General features: G+C 39.6%; 1 protein-coding gene across 1 annotated transcript in view; it reads right to left on the bottom strand.

Annotated features, from left to right (window-relative positions):
* Positions 1-17,979, bottom strand: part of ZnT77C (Zinc transporter 77C) — an 87,258-nt gene extending 69,279 nt beyond the window's left edge. Inside the window, exon 1 of the mRNA XM_065221934.1 lies at positions 17,398-17,979. The gene's annotated coding sequence lies outside the window, so the exon portion shown is untranslated. The remainder of the gene's footprint in view (positions 1-17,397) is intronic.
* Between the last annotated feature and the right edge of the window lie 2,006 nt (positions 17,980-19,985).

The raw sequence follows: 19,985 nt of genomic DNA, 5'->3' as shown, positions 1-19,985 counted from the left end.
GATGATGGAAGATAAATTAAACATATGACGTGTAATCTTGAAAAATGCTTTAAATATATAGGGTTACGGTATGTAATGTGGGTCTAGTCCTTTCATTCGGCCTATCACGCAAATAAATAATTAATTAAGGAATATTACACAAAAAATAAGGAAAATATTGATCACTGATGGTTGATAAATGTGTACCACACACAAATCAATTTATATCACAACATTTCAATACATTTTCAGCTCTCGTAAGTAATAAAACTGGTTGAGAATATCACAATGTTCGGAGTTTTTAGCCGCCATGACTTATAAGGTTAAGATGGGAAGGTTGACTGACGATCATCAAATGGCCTGATTATGGCATTTATTGATTGGAATTACCTGATAATACACACTAGACGTAAAACTTACAGTTGCTGTTTGAATATTTTATGTTTATTTTAATTGTTTAACAACGTTTTCACAAGTAAAACATGGACCCAACTTTAAGGACACATTTCTTTTCTATGTTCCTAACTATGGCCCATGAAATTCATTTGACAGCATATAGCAATAAGAGTAACGTCAACAATGTTGTTTTGCATTTGGATGATAAGGAACGAACAGGAAGGGAGATTTTTTCTGCCAAACCTGTATAATGAACATCACAATGTTCTGATTTAGATATTCTGCGGTCAAAAGACGATAAGCGAAATTTTTAATTTTTAATTTTTAAATTGAGTGATTTAATGTAGTTTTCGTAAAATTTTCTCTAAGAAATGTTTTGAGGAATGAAGAGCATTAAGTTAACAGTGATAGTGATAAAAAAAAATACATCAGAAAACGTTACCAAGAGCGTTTTTTTGAGGATCAAACAAGATAGGACGAAGTTGCATCCATAAATAGACCCAATTTGGGGACAATAGACCCATATTACATACATTTCCCTCGTGAGTTATTGTCTTAAAAAAAGTAAGTTTTTCAACTTTTCGTGGTTTCTGATAGCAAACGACATGATAAGCATATCTAAGCATACCATTTAGCAGTAGAATATCGTTTGCAGGTAAATTCATTGATGAGTTATGATTAAAAACGTAATCGATGGCTGCATATTAGACCGAGGTTAGGGACGTATACCCTATTTTCATTTTCGTGATACATGCCAGGTAACCTAAGTTGATGTGTGTCATGAAAAGCGAAACTATCAAACTCGAGCGCTCTCACTCGTCCGCTTCACCGAAGCTAGAAAGAAAGACCAATGAAGCGACGGGAAAAAGATAGACAAGTGATTGAAAATTTGTTTGTAGACGCCGACTGTGGTTTTAGAATGCTGCGAAGCTGTTGGACTTCAACAGCAAAGGAAAGCTAGCAGTCTCATGGCCGCATCGATTTTGTCGATTTTAGCTGATACTGTGACGGACTGGTCTGGATAATGCATGTTTCGTGTAAGGAAAATACTTGATGTTTTGTTAAATAAAGGGGCTAGGCCACACGAAATTGACCTTTTTTCGTCTTCTACACTGTAACCCCTTAACCTTGCGACGGTATTGGGGCTTTTTCGACTCAAAATCACTATTCAATTGAATGTATGTCAGGAACCCTAACTTTTGGAGTTGAAACTTCTGGTAAAGTGTCAGTATTTTAGGTGCAAAAATCTGGAGGTAAGTCAGCTTAAGATCATGAGTAAAATCGGAGTAAATTTTGAGTAACTCTGTGTAACTCGCGTTGCTCAATATCTTATACACATAGCAACCTGAGTGTTATATTGAAAACAATGTTGAAACCGATGCTGCCAAGCAAATTATGTTGATGTGCTTTCCAGTTTTCAATGATGAACCCCGATGTAAGTATCAATTAAAAAAGGAAACTAATAATCTATTCCAATTATAAAACTACACAACATAAGAACGGTGTTATTCGTACTATATTAAAAAATTTAGATTTTATTCTAATATTCCAGAAGTGTAGAATATTAAATTGTCGTTCCACTTACGCAGGATTACTTTACGACGACTACGACGAATGCAGTCCAGTGAGTGCTCGCTGAAATTTCAGAACGATTCCAGCGATGGTGGACCTTGTCAGCAAGATGGCGATACCACCGACTGGTCTACCGGCGACTACAGCGATGGCGGTCTTACTACCGTTCGTTGGCTGTCATGCGATGGCGGTTTGATTTAGCGGGGTGGCGTTTTGGTGGTAGGCTGATATGACGGATGTTGGAGCTGGTCCCGATGGACAGGCGCTTCCTTCAAACGAAGCCGGTCGACGACGACAAGTCCGCCCTCTGGAAGGGAATCTCTCCTTAGCGGTTAGGGCCTGTGTGGGTACAAAGAGCGCCCAATGCTTCTCAGTGCACTGTGCTGAACATTCAGCACTATTGCATGGACTCGTAGTCTGCCATGATGAGCGTTGTGAGGACATAGTTGTACTTGTCACGATATACTTCAATATTTATGTTGGATTTCCTCATGTCCAAAATTAGTTCAACAAGATGAGACGGATCTTTTATAGACTTTGCGAAATAATCTATGTATATTCACAGGTCAGAAAATTCTCAAATCTCGGGTCGTGTACCAACATATATAGTCCAGACATAACACCACCACATCATCAAAAATCTTCAACGACAACACTTAAACCAATCGATCTTGGATCTTTTATTGCTTAAAAACTGTGTTTATATTGAAAACTAAATATGCTGTCAGAGGATATTTTCGTTGATCAGAAAATCAAGACTACTTTGATCATTTTTGAGTAAATGTGTGTAATTAAAATTTACTCATTGCAAATATATTAATACTGTCTTGCCCCTAGGCAAAAATAGTCAAATTCTCGCCCTCTGGGTCTTTGTAGACCCAAAAATGTTATTGCTATAAAATGATAATTTTTACTTAGTTTCTCAATCTACCTGCACGAATGGTAAGCTATATGCTCCATTTTGCCATTCCAAAGGGTCTGGATGTCATTTGGCTATTATGGCCACACGGAACCGGTTACAATACGGATTAAATACGGTGAATGGAGAATGGTTAATCTGAGATGAAATTATTCTAAAAATGAACACATAGTTGACCCATAGAGGTAACTCTAAGACTAGGAGGTCCCGAAATAACGTGCTCAACTTTTTGGCTCAGCTCTGGTACTCTCTTCGGTCCCAAGCTAATCGATTCACCCCTCGAAACATAGGAAAAACCAATAACCCCTCATTTTATCTGCCAAACTTTCATAGCGAATCAAAACAAACATTGCGTAGTACTAGAATTTCGACTAGAATGGGGTACGTTAATCGTTTGCTTGGGACCAATAGGCTAGTCAAGTAGTGAGCCAATTTAAAATCGTTAGTTTCCACCGGTTGGTTGAACTATGACTAGACCAATATGGGGTATTGGGGCATGAAGTAGTTCGCCTCCTCGTGGTGTGCCCTGGAAACGTTAATTATCGAACCCAGGGGAGAGATATTGCGGCTACACGAACTACAGCAGAGTAAGGACGCTGGAGCCCCATCCAGCTTGTCCCAGGAGGTCGATAAACCCTGCACAAACCCTCGTTGTGCAAAGGCAGGAGTGACGACTCTGATCAAGTCGCAGCACACGCAGCTGGTAAGCGGTCACATCTGTCCTGTACTGCCGTGGACAGTTGGCTTGCTATCACGTCTGCTCTAGAACTCAGGCGAACGATAAGAGGAAGGCCCTGCACAGCTGCTCACTGTGCAGTAGCGAGTGTCACGTCTGTGATACACCAGTAGTGATGCGCCATAGCGCAACTGGCCCCCTCCCATGATGTAATGACCATGAGCACAGGGTAAGGTCATAGAGGTAACTCTAAGACTAGAAGGTCCCGAAATAACGTGCTCAACTTTTTGGCTCAGCTCTGGTACCCTTTTCGGTCCCAAGCTAATCGATTCACCCCTCAAAACATAGGAAAATCCACTAACCCCCTCATTTTATCTGTCAAACTTTCATAGCGAATCAAAACAAACATTGTGTAGTAGTAGAATTTCGACTAGAATGGGGCACGTTAATCGTTTGCTTGGGACCAATAGGCTAGTCAAGTAGTGAGCCAATTTAAAATCGTTAGTTTCGTATTGATTGTTGGTAAGGTTTAGTGGGTCGGGAGCGCTACTTCTCCCATCCCCACACCCTGAGTTATCTTCTCAGGTGTCTGGGAGCAGATTCCACCTTTTATATATAAAAGAAACCGATATGGTACAGCCGAACATTATTTGCCCATAGACTGGTCCTGCGGAAGATCCATAGAGGTGGTCAAATTATGAAACTCATTCTAAAGCTCCGTGATTTTTTTCAATAGTTTACTACTGTGTTTCAAAAGTAATTTACATTGTGAAACCAGCATTTGGACCTTCCATGGCCACATGCCGGTCCTCCGGAAGATCCGGAACATCCTTAAAAGTGATCAATTTGGTAAACTCGTTATACAGTTCTACGATTATTTGAAAAACGGTTGCTATTGTGCTTGAAAAGTAGCATTTGAACTAGCCATGGCTACATAATGGTCCCCCGGATGATCTGGAAACTTTTCCGGATCATCCGTAAAAATTGACATTTCATGAAACTTAATTTTAAAACTCCGAGATTTTTCCGGAAATTCATCTACTGTGCTTCAAATAGTTATTTACGAAATGAAATCATCATTTGGACATCCCATTGCTCTATTATGTCCCCCAGGAAGATCCGGAACATCCGTAGAAGTAATAAATTTGATAAACTCGTTTTACAATTCTACGATTTCTTTTCAAAAGGGCTCCCATTGTGCTTGAAAAGTTGTTTACTGCAATCAGCATTTGAACTCCCCATAGCTAAATGATGTTCCCCCGGAAGATCCCAATCCTCGCTCGGGACGTCTATAAAATTATCATTTCCTGAAACTTATTTTATGGTCCCGATTTTTTTCAGAAACTTACTTCCTGTGCTTCAAAAAGTAATTTACAATGTGCAACCAGTATGTGCAACTGGATTGTAGCCGGTTCCATGTGGTCATAATGTCCAAATGGTATCTAGACCCCTGAACTGGGAAAGTAACACGTTTTAATTTGAACACCGCTAATCTGCACGCCGTGCAAATTAAAAATTGCTTAAACGTGGAATGGAGAATAGCGAAATGGAACATTGGGAAACGGAACGCAGAATCAAATCAAAACAGCAGGCTACCCTGGGAGGATTCCAGTCAATCGAAAAGGGGATTTATGACAGTCTCAGGAGGGATTCCACACAATCCTATGGGGGGATTCCTGACATTTCTAGTGCGGCTTCCCAAAGGGCATAATCCAAATTGGGATTATGGACTATCCCAGGGAGGATTTCAGTCAATATTGAGGGGGATGCATGACAGTCCAGGGGGATTCCAAACAATTCCAGGAGGAATTCTGAACAATCCCAGAACGGATTTCAAACAATAACAGAAAAGGTTACCAGGGGGATTCTGGACAATCTCAGTATGACAAAGAAAAACGAGATCTGGTGGTCCTTGCGTCCATTTGACGATAACTCATTGACAAACTTCTTTTAAGTTTCGGAATAGAATCAACTATGAAGTTGGCCAGAACTAACCTGTTTTGACCTGGGATGAACAGCTAAATAAAATACCGCATTCAACATTGTTCCTTTTGTGCTAAATATGGATCATCACAACAACACCAGACGATGAAAATTCAACCCTTTCCTGTTCACCCTTTTCAACTCGTGTCTATGGTTGTGTTTTTCCAGGAGTATCAGGGGAAACAACGGAAGTTTCTGGTGACAATTGACCGTTATGCCGCGGACACACTTGGATGACAAACTATGAGCATGAGCATTATTTGTATAATAAATTATAAGCACATCCATGGTCACACTTGTATAGTTTGCGTATAGTTGTTGTATAGTGCTCATAATTATTATACAAATAATGCTCATGCTCATAGTAGGTCATCCAAGTGTATCCGCGGCATTACTGTTTCTAGATAAATATTCGCAGAGATTTATATCCATCTTCCGTTATGGATATTATTTTAATGTCGAGCTGCTTATTTCAGGCATGTAATTCAACAAGATGAAAAACCCCTTAGACAGAAAAGAATATTCTCATAACAATTGGTCAATATCCAAATTCTTTGGTCTTGAAATGCCATCACCAAATCACTAAAAACTTCGAAGACATTACACCACCGACGATATTTCACATTAGCCTTCGACCCCAAGAAAGCAGAAGAGGCTTAGGTATCCCCTGTCCTAGACATGAGCATGATAACTAAATATTGAAAAAAAAAAATCTGTCATACGGCTATTGTTTCCAGAACTTTATTTCAAGCGTGACTATTCAAATCGACGTGTCTGTTTTTATAAACAATCACTTCAATCGACGGTTTGTCTTAACTGCTAACTTACACACGCAAACTAACAACACCAGCTAGTAGGGAAAAGATTCCCCTACCTGATGATGGTTTTTGTTTACGTGAGTGAGTTAGCAGTTAAGACAAATCGTCGATTGAAGTGATTGTTTACAAAAGCAGATATGTCGATTTGAATGGTTACGCTTGATTTGATAAAACATATTAGACTACTTTGTTTATTTTTGAGTAAATATGAGTAACTCATATTTACTCGCTGTGAAAATATTAACTCTGAGTATAGCCATCTTACCTCTAGATCTTTCCACTCATGCAGGTAGATTTCGATTCTAATAGCGAATTCGTTTATTATCGGGGTTAACACCAGTTCCAACCCAGTGCGAAACCGAACTTTTTGTCAGTGTGAACCTCAACCTGAGCTAGGTTTTAAAAACAAACGAGCAAACTGACGTTTGTCAGAAAACAAGCAGACCCAATCTTGATACCCGATCCAGGTTGGAACTGAATAATAAACGAATTCGCTATAAGTAAAATTTATAACTTTATAGCAATAATAATCATGGATCTAAAAAGACCCAGAGGGCGCGATTGCAATATTTAAGTTCACTTTGTTAAAGATTACAACAAAATCTCAAACACACGTGACATAGAAATTATTCATTCTCAAAGCACTTCAATCTGTCAGTGATGCAAATCAATGCGCCACGCGTAAACAAAAGCATCGTAATCGAAATCATCGTCGCTTCGTCGCCGGTCGCTGCTGCAGTGTGTCGGCAAACTTGCGTGTGGTGATTGTCGGTCAACGGTTTGTTTATCGAGCGATCTTCATGTTTTCAAGGCCATGCCTCAACCATGGCTCGCGTTTCTTATCGGGAATTCAACTTACCACGAACCCAGTCCAAATCAAACACACCTTCAAAGAATACTGATGAACGGCGTTCAGTCTATAGGTGTCCATCTTTGCTATTCCTAAGTGGCGACGACGACGGTATGGCCACCTGTTTGGAATTTAAAATAAAACAACCCAATCGAAAAAGTGTTAATTTCAGAAGACGCGAACGGTTTTCAGTTTCAGTGTCTGTCAGGCTGACCTGCTGAGAAAGAGAAAAGGGGAACTTGTTTGTTTACAAAATCAAGAAAGCCATGTTGAATCTTGATCATCATCATCATCATCAGCCGGGAGACCGTGAGGCGTCTTCGTCAGCAGGCCAAGGCAGCGATGGCCCCAAAACAGCAAATACCATATACACGTTGCCAGCCACTACTATAAAGTGACAGTGAGAATAGGGGTATTTAATTTAATGTCACGTCACCTTCGGTTTATCAATGACATATAAAGCACACTCGTGGACGCGCCGCTGCCTATCCGATTGTGCGGGTGGGTGACATGGTTTTAGCAGGTTTTAGCTAAGCAAGCGCTTGTGTGCGATCAGTTTCTGTGGCAATATGGTGGAGAATGTAGAATCAACCAACATGCTAATTGCGATTGTTCTGCTTTGTGCGTTTGGATGTGAAATTATGATGAACATTGGTGGCTTCCCGAGCAGGAGAAGAACTTATGAATACCACATTCAGGTATGGAAACAGCATAGCTGGTAACCTTAATATGGTATTGACGAGCCAGACATAACACGAGCAGAAGAAAATAGCTTCCCTAATAAAAATAACTATAAAAGAGAGCTTAACGACGTGTTCGGGGTATCATCCAAACCATTTGTGGGATAGTTTACCCATCCGGATTACAGTTCGTGTATGGTATTTGTTTATTATGCATTGTTTTGGTATTGGAATGATATTGTGGGAACACTGTTTTAGTATTATTTTTTGGTATTTTACCTCTTATGTCAGGCTAATCCATACCAATTTAAGGTATCGAGATATTCGTTCTTGCAGTTCCACTCCAGCGTTTACTTTGAGGCCGCCGATTCGTGGCTGTCTCCAAAACAAGAGCGTTTTATGAACTGAAAAATACACAGTAATTGTTGTTATCAACAAATAGACCCTCGGCTTTCCCGACGAATCGCCACTTCGAGGGCTTATTGACCTGCTTGCTCCTATAGTCGCAAACTACTTCAAGCAATTGACTGTATCATGGCCCCTCATTGGTGAATTCATATCTTTCGATGGATAATTCGTCGAGTGAGCATCAAGATATGATCACTTTATTACAATGGAACTGTCGTAGTTTAATACCTAAATTAGACTCGTTCAAGTATTTGATTCACAATTCTGAATGTGATATATTTGCATTCTGTGAAATTTGGCTTTCTTCTGAAGATGAACTAAAATTCCACGATTTTAACATTATCCGCCTGAGCCGAGAAGATTCATATAGTGGCGTTCAATCCCAATAATTTCAGGCATTGAAATTGTCGCTTGCCAAATAAATGTTAAGAACAAAGATCTTTGCATAGCTTTTGTATATGTCCCTCCAAGGACTTCCATAAACCACCATCAGCTTTGGAGTTCAGCTAATATCCTTCCATCTCCAGTTCTAATACTGGGTGATATGAACTCACGCGGTACTGGCTGGGGCGAATCATACGATGACAATAGAGTGGGTATTTTCTATGATTTGTGCGACGATTTCAATTTGACTATTTTGAACACTGGTGAAGCAACACGTATAGCAAAACCTCCTGCTCGCGAGAGCCGTCTTGATATATCTTTGTGCTCTAACTCACTATCATTAGATTGTCTGTGGATGGTTATCAATGATCCCCATGATAGTGATCACTTACCAATTATTATTTCAATCAAAAGTGGTCGTCTAAAAACAGATTAGTTAATTCAAGTTCCTTTTGACCGCACGAGGAATATTGATTGGAAAAATTTGCATCGGCGGTAACTCTTGGTATTGACTCTACCGATCCTCTGCCACCATTGGAAGAGTATAGTTTCTTTACCGAACTGATCTACAAAAGCGCATTAGAAGCTCAGAAACCCGCCACCCCTGGATGGGATGACGTATGTACAAAGTTGTATCTAGAGAAATCCGATGCCTTTAATATTGCAGACATGAAAGATCTGAGCTTTTTGAAAAGTATCTAAAGCTTGAAGGAAAAGCTTAAAACTTATTGAAAGCAAAGAAAAGAAATAACTGGCGTACTTTTATCGAGGGACTTTCTAGAGAAACCTCAATGACAAGGCTATGGAAAAAGGCTTGCTATATGCGAAACCGCTCACCCTTTAATGAGAGTGAAGTATACTCTTCTCAATGGATATTCGACTTCGCTGAAAAAGGTTTGTCCAGACTCTATCCCAGCACAACCGACTTTACGGGATACAGCCCAAAGTAACGGTTCTCTGGACGAACCATGCTGGAATTTTCAATGGAACTTCTTTCATCGAATAACTCTGCTCCGGGAAGCGATATGATCAAATTCGACCTCCTAAAAAAACCTCCCCGATATCGCTAAAAGTCGATTTCTTAACTTGTATAATTCCTTTATGGAACTCAATATAGTTGGGCATAAGCATGGAGACAGGTTAAAGTAATAGCTATTCCAACAGCCTGGGAAACCAGCTTCTGATCACAATTCTTTCCGTCCGATCTCTAGGTTATCATGCCTGAGGAAATTATTAAAATAAATGATCCTATCAAGACTTGACAATTGGGTTGAATCAAACAACCTGCTTTCAAATACGCAATTTGATTTCCGAAAGAGTAAAGGAACAAACGATTGTCTACCGTTGCTTGCATCTGATATTCAACTGGCCTTTGCGCACAAGGAGCAATTGGCTTCAGTCTTTTTGGATATTAAGGGCGCATTTGATTCAGTTTCCATAGACATACTGCCAGACAGTCTGCACAGTAGTGGATTACCCAGTATTTTAAATAATTTCTTGTATAATTTACTGTCAGAAAAATAAATGACCATCAATCTAGGTCAACGGACAACTTCTAGAATTAGCTACCGCAAGGTTCAAGTCCCTTTTTTATAATTTATATTGCAAAGATATTGATAAATTTTAAGATAATCTATGCACGCTTAGATAGCTTGCAGACGATGCCGTGGTTTCCCTGAAAGGTCCACGTACGGAAATCTTGCAAAGACCATTGCAAAATTCCCTAAATAATCTGTCCTTCAGGGCCAAAAATTTGGGGATAGAGTTTTCACCACAACTAAACTGAATTGGTAGTGTTTACAAGGAAGCGGTTTCCAGCCAAACTGCGACTAAATATTTTGTACAGATAAATTACCCAATCTTTGACCTTCAAATACCTTGGAGTCTGGTTTGATTCAAAATGCACTTGGGGTACCCACAATACGTATTTGAAACAAAAGTGTCGACAAAGGATCAACTTTCTACGATCAATTTCAGGGACATGGTGGGGTGCACACCCGGAAGATCTCATTAAACTATATAAAACGACTATTTGTTTCAGTTCTTGAGTATGGCTCTTTTTGCTTTTAGCTTTTCAGCAAGAAAAAGTCACCTAAACAAATTGGAACGTATTCAATATCGTTGCTTACGTATTGCCCTTGGCTGTATGCATTCAACACACAATATGAGCCTAGAGGTTCTAACGGGTGTAAAACCCCTGCAGAACCGTTTCTGGGAGCTCTCATTAAGAGTATTGATCAAATGTAGTGTCAGTAACATCCTTGTGATAGAAAACTTCGTAGCAATGCTCGAATTGAGCACCCCGTCTAGATTCGTGCGAATCTACCTGAATTACATGTAATCGGATTTCAACCTTCCGTGCTTTAACCCCCCTTGTATACGCTTTACTAACTACAGTTCCCTTTTGACTATGATCTCTCCATGAAACAGGCTATTCAAGGAGTTCCAGATCAACTTCGACCTATCTCAATTCCCCGTATTTTTGCTGAAAGGTACCAACAAGTCAATAGAAATAGAAGATTTTTCACTGATTTTTCACGCATTGATGGATCCACTGCCTTCGGTGTCTTCAATGAATACTCAACCGCCTTCCGGAAACTTCAGGAACCTTGTTCCGTGTATGTTACTGAGCTAGCAGCAATCAACTTCGCATTGGGGATGATTTCCGACATGCACAAAGACCATTATTTCATCTTCTCGGATAGTCTCAGTTCTATTGAGGCTATTCGGTCGATGAAACAAGGTAGGCACTGATCTTATTTCCTTTCAAAGGTAAGGGAGCAGATGGGTTTGCAGGTCGAAAGATCATATATGGGTCCCCTCATATTGCTCAATCCCAGGCAATGAGAAGGCGGACTCTCTCGCAAAGGTGGGCGCACAACAAGGTTAGATTTATGATAGAAGAATTTCACATGATGAATTTTTCCCATTAGTACCTCATAGTTCTCTTCGATTGGTCAAATAGTTCTCTTGGGTGATGGTTACATGCCATTACTCCAAATGTTTCTTCGAAAGCGTGGTTCAAAGGTCTGGATGTAAGTCGGGGATTCTTTCGCGTGATGACAAGACTTATGTCCAAGCACTACTCGCTAGACGCACATCTCTACATCAACCTCGTTGACAGCAATATATGTAGGTACAGAACCGGTTATGATGACATCGATCACGCGGTTTGGCATTGCCCAGGTAATGACGCCTCCAGCGCACGACTATTGGATACCCTAGTGACCCGAGGTAGACAACCTTTCCGTGAAGTAAGAGATGTATTGAGAACCCGTGATCATCCCTACATGCAGGCGATCTACGAATTCCTTTGTTTGTCTGATGTGACCATCCCCTCCTTTCCACACATTTTCCAGCCATTGTGTCCCTGTCTTATTATCCACCTGCTTCTGTGCTACTTGCCCCTGCCCAGTCAGCATTTGGTTAACCGTTCGAGAGTAGTATCGGAAGGAGGCTTCAGAAACCTGTTTCCTACCTATCTCCTTCCAATCGAAATTGTTACCCATCAACCTTGAGCCCGCCACGAGTAATTGGTACCCAATACTAACGTAGATTACTGCTGTTTAAAATGTTTATTCAAAAATTACGGATTTTTGGCTCCGCAAAGTGTCACACACACGACTGAGTCTAGTAAATAAACGAACTAGTTAAAAAAAATCAGCAAATATACGTCAAAATCTTCCGAAAACGTTCCCTAGGAGCGCTGTAATGAGCAAAAGAGTTTGCTCCATTACTAAGACGGCCATGGTTTAGTTTGTCATACAAGTGTATCCGTGGCATAAGACATGATTTTTTTGATATAGGGGAATTTACGTATTCTCGTCAATCTAAGCAGCGTCCGAACTTCTATTAGCGATTTCTCAGCGTCACACACATACATGACAGGTTTGTTTGTTGACATTTATCTGCTGCTTGCTGTTCTACCAATTCCAATCGACAGAATTGATCAAAACGGGTTGAACATGTTTTTACATCGCTCCAAACTTCTCAGGTGAGTGTGACTATTGTCGGCAGTCTCTTTTTCTTCGGCACCCTTTCCATTTGAATTGCGTGTAAACCAGCTGTTCTATTATCGGCAACTCGAAATCAGCTGTATTTTGTAGTGTGTATATTTAATTTAAAGAAAAATATGGCATAACAGGATTGCACAGTCGTAAAAATGTAATCAGATTGAAGCTGAAAAGGTAAGGAATCGGCTTAATACATTCAGCGAAGAGTTTTGATGGGAAAATACAGTGAAATTAACGTTTCAATTTCGGTTGCCGAAAATAGTCAATGGGTGCCGAAGCCATAATTTACCCTACTCAAACTGTGAAGGATATTTAACACTCCGAATACGATGCCTCCTCAAAGCGTGTAACGGCAAGTTTGCAATGGTATAACTTAGCCATTTCTTAATGAATTTCAAAAATTATGGTATCTCTAGAACTCCTAGGGTCATTAGATTATTTTGAACGTAATAATATTAGAAATAGGGTCGTCTACTTTTTTTAAAAGCGTTACACGTTTATTTAAAGGTGTGTTTATAAGTTTTGCAAGTGGTTTAAGGCCTATAATTTAGATTAATAAGCACAAATGTTCATAATTAGCCAGAATACTGTCATGGTTCCTACATATGGATCCAAGAGACAACGGAACGGTCCTCCGGAAGATCCGAAACATCCGTAAAAGTGGTTCATCCACGAAACTGATCCTAGAGCTCCGCAGTTTTTTTTTTGCAACCAAGTGGAACGTGATATAAGAAATAATTTAGGATCAGATGGCTATAGAACCGTCATTCGGAAGATTCGGAGCATCCGTAAAAGTAGTAAATCTATGAAATTATTATTATTATTATTATAATTATTATTATTATTATTATTATTATACACTGTTCGAAAAATTCATGTAAATTTCTGCGAGATAAAATTAACGCTAGATTTTGCATAAATTTACGCGATATTTCATGTAAATTTAAGCGCAATATCGCATAGATTAGCAATATTGTATGCCAGCTTGTAAACGATTTCACTGTTCATGCCAAGTATAGCTCAAAATTAAACGAAGGAAGATTTTACGCGATAGTTAAAACTCAGATTTTTTTCTGTGTAGTCACTTTAACGCTCTTGGGTCATTCGTGACTTGTCCGGGGGTGAGATTTGAACTCGTGACTTTGGCGTGAGAGGTATGGATGCTAACCACTACGCCAAACATGAAGCCGGATGACCAAGGGACCATCCTTTAGAAGATCCGTAACATCCGTATAAGTGGTCAATCCATGAAACGGATCCTAGAGCTCCGTGGTTTTTTTCAAAAACATTTGGATCTATGATATAAGAATGAATTTGGGGTCGTAGCAGAAACATGGACCCGGATGGCTGTGGGACCGTCCTTCGAGAGATCCGGAACATCCATAACAGTGCTAATTCCATGAAAATGATACTAGACCGTGTTATTTTAATCGTCTTCTGAAATGTTTATATTTTTGCCTCTACCAACACATACGTGACCCAAGTAACCAAAAGTTCCGCATTCAACACTTCCAAGTTCCATATAGTTCAAATAAAGTTCCGACAGAACTTTCAAGTTCCATAAAGTTAAAATAAAGTTCCAGCAATCCGCACAAGTCTTTATTTGTAACAAAATTTAATGTACCTAATTATGAAATAATCAGTGGCCCGAATAAATCATAATTCTTATATTTATGCAACATTCTATAAAAAAAAATAAAAAATAAATAAAAAGTAATTTCCTGGATTCGAACCCGTGAACCCATGTGATCTACGATTGCTAACCACTGCGCGACAAGTGTGACGGAATACCATGCGGGCAAACACCAATTTAAATTTCTTCAAGGTGTTGTGTTTCGTATTCAAGTCAGTTAGCTGGCTCAGAAAACTCCAACAATAGGCGGAACAACAGCTCACTTTAATATATTTCAGATGACGTAGCGGTTTGTGCTGAGACTCTCACGCAGAAAGACTGTGTTTAATTCTTCAAAAAGCTCCATTACTACTACTAATGCTGATAAATCAATACACATTAATACCTCCCTTTAGAAATAACTTTCATAGAAGTGCGAACTTAAATATAGGACCGATAGAGGGCAAAAACCTTTTTTAATTTATTTTCTAAAAGTTCCGTTCAAGTTCCGCCAGAGGCTGCTTAGAATGCTCTTCAATTATGGTACCGGAACATTCAAATTCTTATAACGACTTAAAAATGAGGCTACTTAGAATTCTATAGACCACCTTCAACCAAGGTGCTTAAGCCACAAATAGCCTTTTATCAGAACTTTTGGTTACTTGGGGAGGGCTACATCTCCCCTCGCCACCACCAGTTTGCACGAATACAACTGTATTGCTAAATGTGCACAACAAAAATACGCAGTTAAAAGTTAGCTGGTTCAATTCAAGATTTTTGGCTAAGCTTCAGGCATTTTGAAATCCTCAGCTGATGCTGAACACTTTGTACACAAAAATGTCGAGGAATTTCGTATAAACAAGATCGTTGATTGGCTGATGCCCACAATCATCCAGGTAATAATTATTTCACGATCCCAAATTCATTCTGATAAAAGTATTATGTTTGAAAAAAAAAAAAACCGTTGAGCTCTGGGATCAGTTTTATGGATTTACCACTTTTACGGATGTTCAGGATCTTTCAGAGGACGGTCCCATGGCCACATTGATCCATTTTTAAGTCACGACCCAAAATTCTTTCTTATATCACAGTTCAAAGTGTTTCAAAATGAACTGCAGAGCTCTAGGACCAGTTTCACAGATTTACCAATTTATGGTTGTTCCGGATCTTTTGGAAGTCCCATGGCCATCCGAGTTCATGTTTATGTCACGACCCTAAATTCTATCTTATATCACAGTTCCAAGAGTTTTTGAAAAAACGCGTTTTTCACAGTTTCATGGATGAAGTCATTTTACGGATCTTCCGGATCTTTCGTCCAATGGCCATCCAAGTCCATGTTTATGTCACGACCCCAAATTCATTCATATATCTCAATTCGAAATGTTTTCGAAAAAAAACCGCGGAGCTCTAGAATCAGTATCATGACTGGACCACTTTTACGGATCTTCCGGAGAACGGTCCTATGGTCATCCAGGTCCATGTTTATGTTACGACCCTAAATTATTTCTTATAACACAGTTCCACGTGTTTTTGAAAAAAAAAAAAACCGTGGAACTGTCGGATCAGTTTTATGGATTGACATTTTTGGATGTTCCAGATCTTCCAGACGACGGTCCTATGGCCATCCAGGTCCATGATTAAAACATGACCTCAAATTCTTTCTTATAACACAGTTCCAAATTCTTTCGAAAAAACCGGCGGGGGCGACACATCTAAATCTCAAGTCTAGATGCTCAACAAATCTCACACTAGCGAATCAATCTTCGAAAAATCTTCTTTCATTTCTCGCATCTACTTGCATCGCGCATCATCTTTTTGCAGAATATCTCAGGATCGTCATCAATCTTCTTTCTATCTACTCAGCGTGCGCGCAGCTAGCCACAGCAAAGCACAATCTTTTCTGCATCGTAGATAGAGTCGTCCCCCTCGGAAAAAACTAAGGGAGGGGAAAACGTGTAACGACTCTTTTCGCTTTAAAAAAAATTAGACGACCCTATTTTTAATCTGTTACCCATAAAAATAATCTATAGACCCTAGAAATTCTAGACGTACTACACTTTTTGAAATGCATCTAGAAATGGCTAAGCTATGTCATTGCAAACTTGCCGTTACACGTTTTGCGGAGGCTTCGTAGTCGGCGTAAAGTTTTTTACCCACCGTATTCGGAGTGTTAAGTAGTCATGCGACTACCGGCAAAGTTTCAAACATCGATTTTTTTTTATTGCATAAGATTAATTTCCCTTAATTTCAAGTTAATCCGATATAAATTGACGAAGTTATGCGACTTTGAAGATAACCATATCCATGATACCGGGAATATAATTTAAAACATTTAATCACGATTACCTCGAAAACCATCGGTCGCCGCCGAATTGACTGATTGTTAATGCAACCCCTTTGAAATGTTTGATTTCAGATAATTTCTGCTCGTGCCAGCGTGTCCACCGCGGACCGTCTAATACCATAATATAATGATTTTCGAAGACGAATGTAAGAACAATAAATGTGTGAAAATCGATTTGAAATATGTCGCTTACTCTCCTAGCAAAAAAAAACAAAATGTCGCTATTTGTTGGCCTTCAAGGTGGGCTTGACTCCTTAAACAAACAAATCTTCTGAAGACACTTTATTGCTAAAATGAAAAGGTCAAGTTCTAGAAATAAAGTACCACTTTTTGGATCAAAGTGCACCGTGGTTTTAAAAGTTTGTTTACAGAAGATTACAGGCCCTGTTCAAATGTTACGCGAGAAATATTTATGTGTTAACTCGTCTCCTACCACACTCATATGATTTGTAATTTTCAGGTTACGCAAATAATTTCAAATATACAATCGATTTCACACGGTGCGTACCGATTTGCAACCATCAGACGCACGCGCTCCTAAACATATGTGTGCATTCCTATTTATCTCTTTAAATTTTTCGAAACTTTCCATCCACAACAAAGACGCAGCCGTTGCGATATTGGCAATGTGTTAAAACGCTAAACTGTCTTCATGTGAATCTTTCTCTCACGGATCAAATTCACTGCCCCACACATGGCGAAAGATGTATTGTGTATAAATTAAATTTACATCCTTAGTCGTTTTGATATATTTCATACGTACACAATGTGATTCACTCCTACGACGCTTCTGCTGCCGCTGTTGGTTGCTTTTTCCTCATTGAATTAAATTGGTCAATCAGCACCACAGCGCGGTTCACCGTTGCTACCGCCGATTTGATGGATCCAACTTAAAAAAACGATCCACACTCGAACGAACACAGTGCAGTGGATTAGCCGGAGTCGGTAAAACTGTGGTGTGAGTGAGTGTCTGTTATCAGCAGCGTTTAACCCTTGGATCGCCTTCTACACACAGCACTTTTTTTTAAACCACTCTTGCTTGTTGCAAACTTTTTTTTTCGATGCGAACTTATGCTTTCTTCCTTGCAAATCTCGTGCAAAGCTATTTTTGTCGATTTACACTTTCAACCAGTAAACACACCACGAGTAAGACTAACCAAACACGCTACCGACAGAGCGAGCCAGCATGCGAGCAGAACACGTTGGTAAACAACAATTTTAAAAATAAACACTTGCCGTCACACACGCCGGCTGCACCGATTACTGTGGGTGTAGAACCGTGAAAATACTGTCCACAAAAACAGACAAAGTTGTTCTATAAATATGAACCATAGGTTTCGTCCATAGCAATCGATGTGAATGCGACGACGACGGCGCGTCGAATAAGCATGCGGTCCGCTCGCGCTAGATAAGCAACAACAAACTCTACGATTTTTGGCTAACCGCTGCCCGCACTTGTTGCACGAAGACTGATTGGTTGAGTTGAGCGTCGTCTGAGAGAACGACGCCCGCCGCCGCAGTCGCATGTGACTCTACTGAGAGTGATATGATTTAGCGTTGAACTGAAGGAGTGTGCGAGTTATTCCACGTCGAATGGAACAGTTTTTGATATTTAGCTGTGATTGGAAGCACTTCACCTTGTCTATCGGAAAATTATCAGCTTAAACTATAGGAAACAACTTTGCTGAAGGTCACTGATTCATGCTAACTTTATTAATTGATTAGTTTTTCAAGTGAAGTGAGCCTACTGTTTATGTAAAATATTTGTTTCAAATAAACCAAAATGGCTGTGATTTCTACATTGGCGGAATTTCCCACGTGGGTGTGTTTGGTACCGCTAGATTTGTGAACAATCCACGTGATTTCTTTAAGCTGACAGCCCGCAGAACTTTACACATCCCATAGTACAGGATTTCAATAAAGCCATACCAAGGTAGTAGAAAGTCTCGCATTGGAATGGTAAGCATAACTGGAACAAACTCGTGAACTAATGCAAGTTTTCACGTTTGAATTACAATTCAGTGGCAAGTGGGGCTTGTTCGCATTTTACAAGATGATAACACAAGAACTAAACGCAACAACCTACCTACTGAAGTGCCGATCGCGATTTAGCTAGTGTAGAGAAATCCTCACGTGCACAAGATGCGAGAGCACATGCAACATATGCACTCGATAAATACCTACCACCATTCATTGTCTGTCTGTGGGTCGGTCGGTTGAGCATCTTGAATCGTTTCAGAATGCATTCAAAATGCTCATGTGGGTTAGCAGACACGCATTCGATCGACATTCTTCAGTGTTATTGTTTTGTTAGAACGTGTTCTATTTCCTTGCAGCGTCCCGATACATGGATGGGAAGGTACTTATTACTGATGTTATATATCGAATGTGCTTAAGTTGAATTGCAGTGGAAACCTTTTTTTCTTAAATTTGTTTTCCGTGCTGAGCACCAATGCTACCGGCGCCAGGAAGGCGGCAGCTCCCTCACCTGAACTCGACATATCGACCCATCAACTCATGAACTGGCTTTACTTCCCGTGATCAGAGATTTTATGCCTCAGAAAATCCCGGCGGCGCCGACTGGGATTGAACCCAGGCCTTTTGGGGTGAGAGGCAATCACACTTACCACTACACCACCGGCGCTGCTAATCTGTGGAAACCTTATTTCCGATTAATCTCATTATCACATTAAACAGACACACTAGATAAATGCTATGAAGAACTAGCTAGTAGGATGAGAATAGCTGCATATAAAACCATTAGGATTTCTAGGATTCTAAACACACCGCTTAGAAGAAAAACCTTCGACAATCTAAGAGTATCGATAAAGGTTTCTCAAAAACACCCAGATATGCAGAATTATAAGTACAGTGCACAGTGGTCCAGAATGCAGATTTAGGTGGAATGATATGTTTTGAGCCTGAAATTGAAACTTTAGACTAACAGTCTCTTCTGCAAAGTTGTTCCTTATAGTTAGGCCCTCATTTTTATGACAATGAATTCTAGGGTGGTTCCTATTATCATTAAAATCAAAAATCTAACTTTTTTGTTTGAATAAATTAAGGTATACATTTTTCGGCAAAGTTATAGCTGAGCTGATTTCAATTTGTTGAATATAACTTTTTTGTATCTCTTAAATTGGCCGATTTAGAGCTATTTTCTTGAATGGAGTTAGGGTGGCTCTTAAAAAAACAGTTGTTTTGCTCTAGTTTTCTTATTTCGAATTTGTCAGCGAAGGTGTCTTCAAATAACTTTTAGATCTTAAGAAGGCGCAAATTTTTGCTGCACAAAGCTTGTCAATAGCTTTCGCCGATCAAGAGTTATTGACGTTTTTATACCAAAAATATGCA

The sequence above is a fragment of the Ochlerotatus camptorhynchus genome, unplaced genomic scaffold (assembly GCF_037179485.1).
Source record: "Ochlerotatus camptorhynchus isolate MF236.1 unplaced genomic scaffold, CSIRO-AGI_Acam_v1.1 ptg000150l, whole genome shotgun sequence".
Classification (NCBI taxonomy): Eukaryota; Metazoa; Arthropoda; class Insecta; order Diptera; family Culicidae; genus Ochlerotatus; species Ochlerotatus camptorhynchus.
This window is presented reverse-complemented; position numbering and strand designations above follow the sequence as displayed.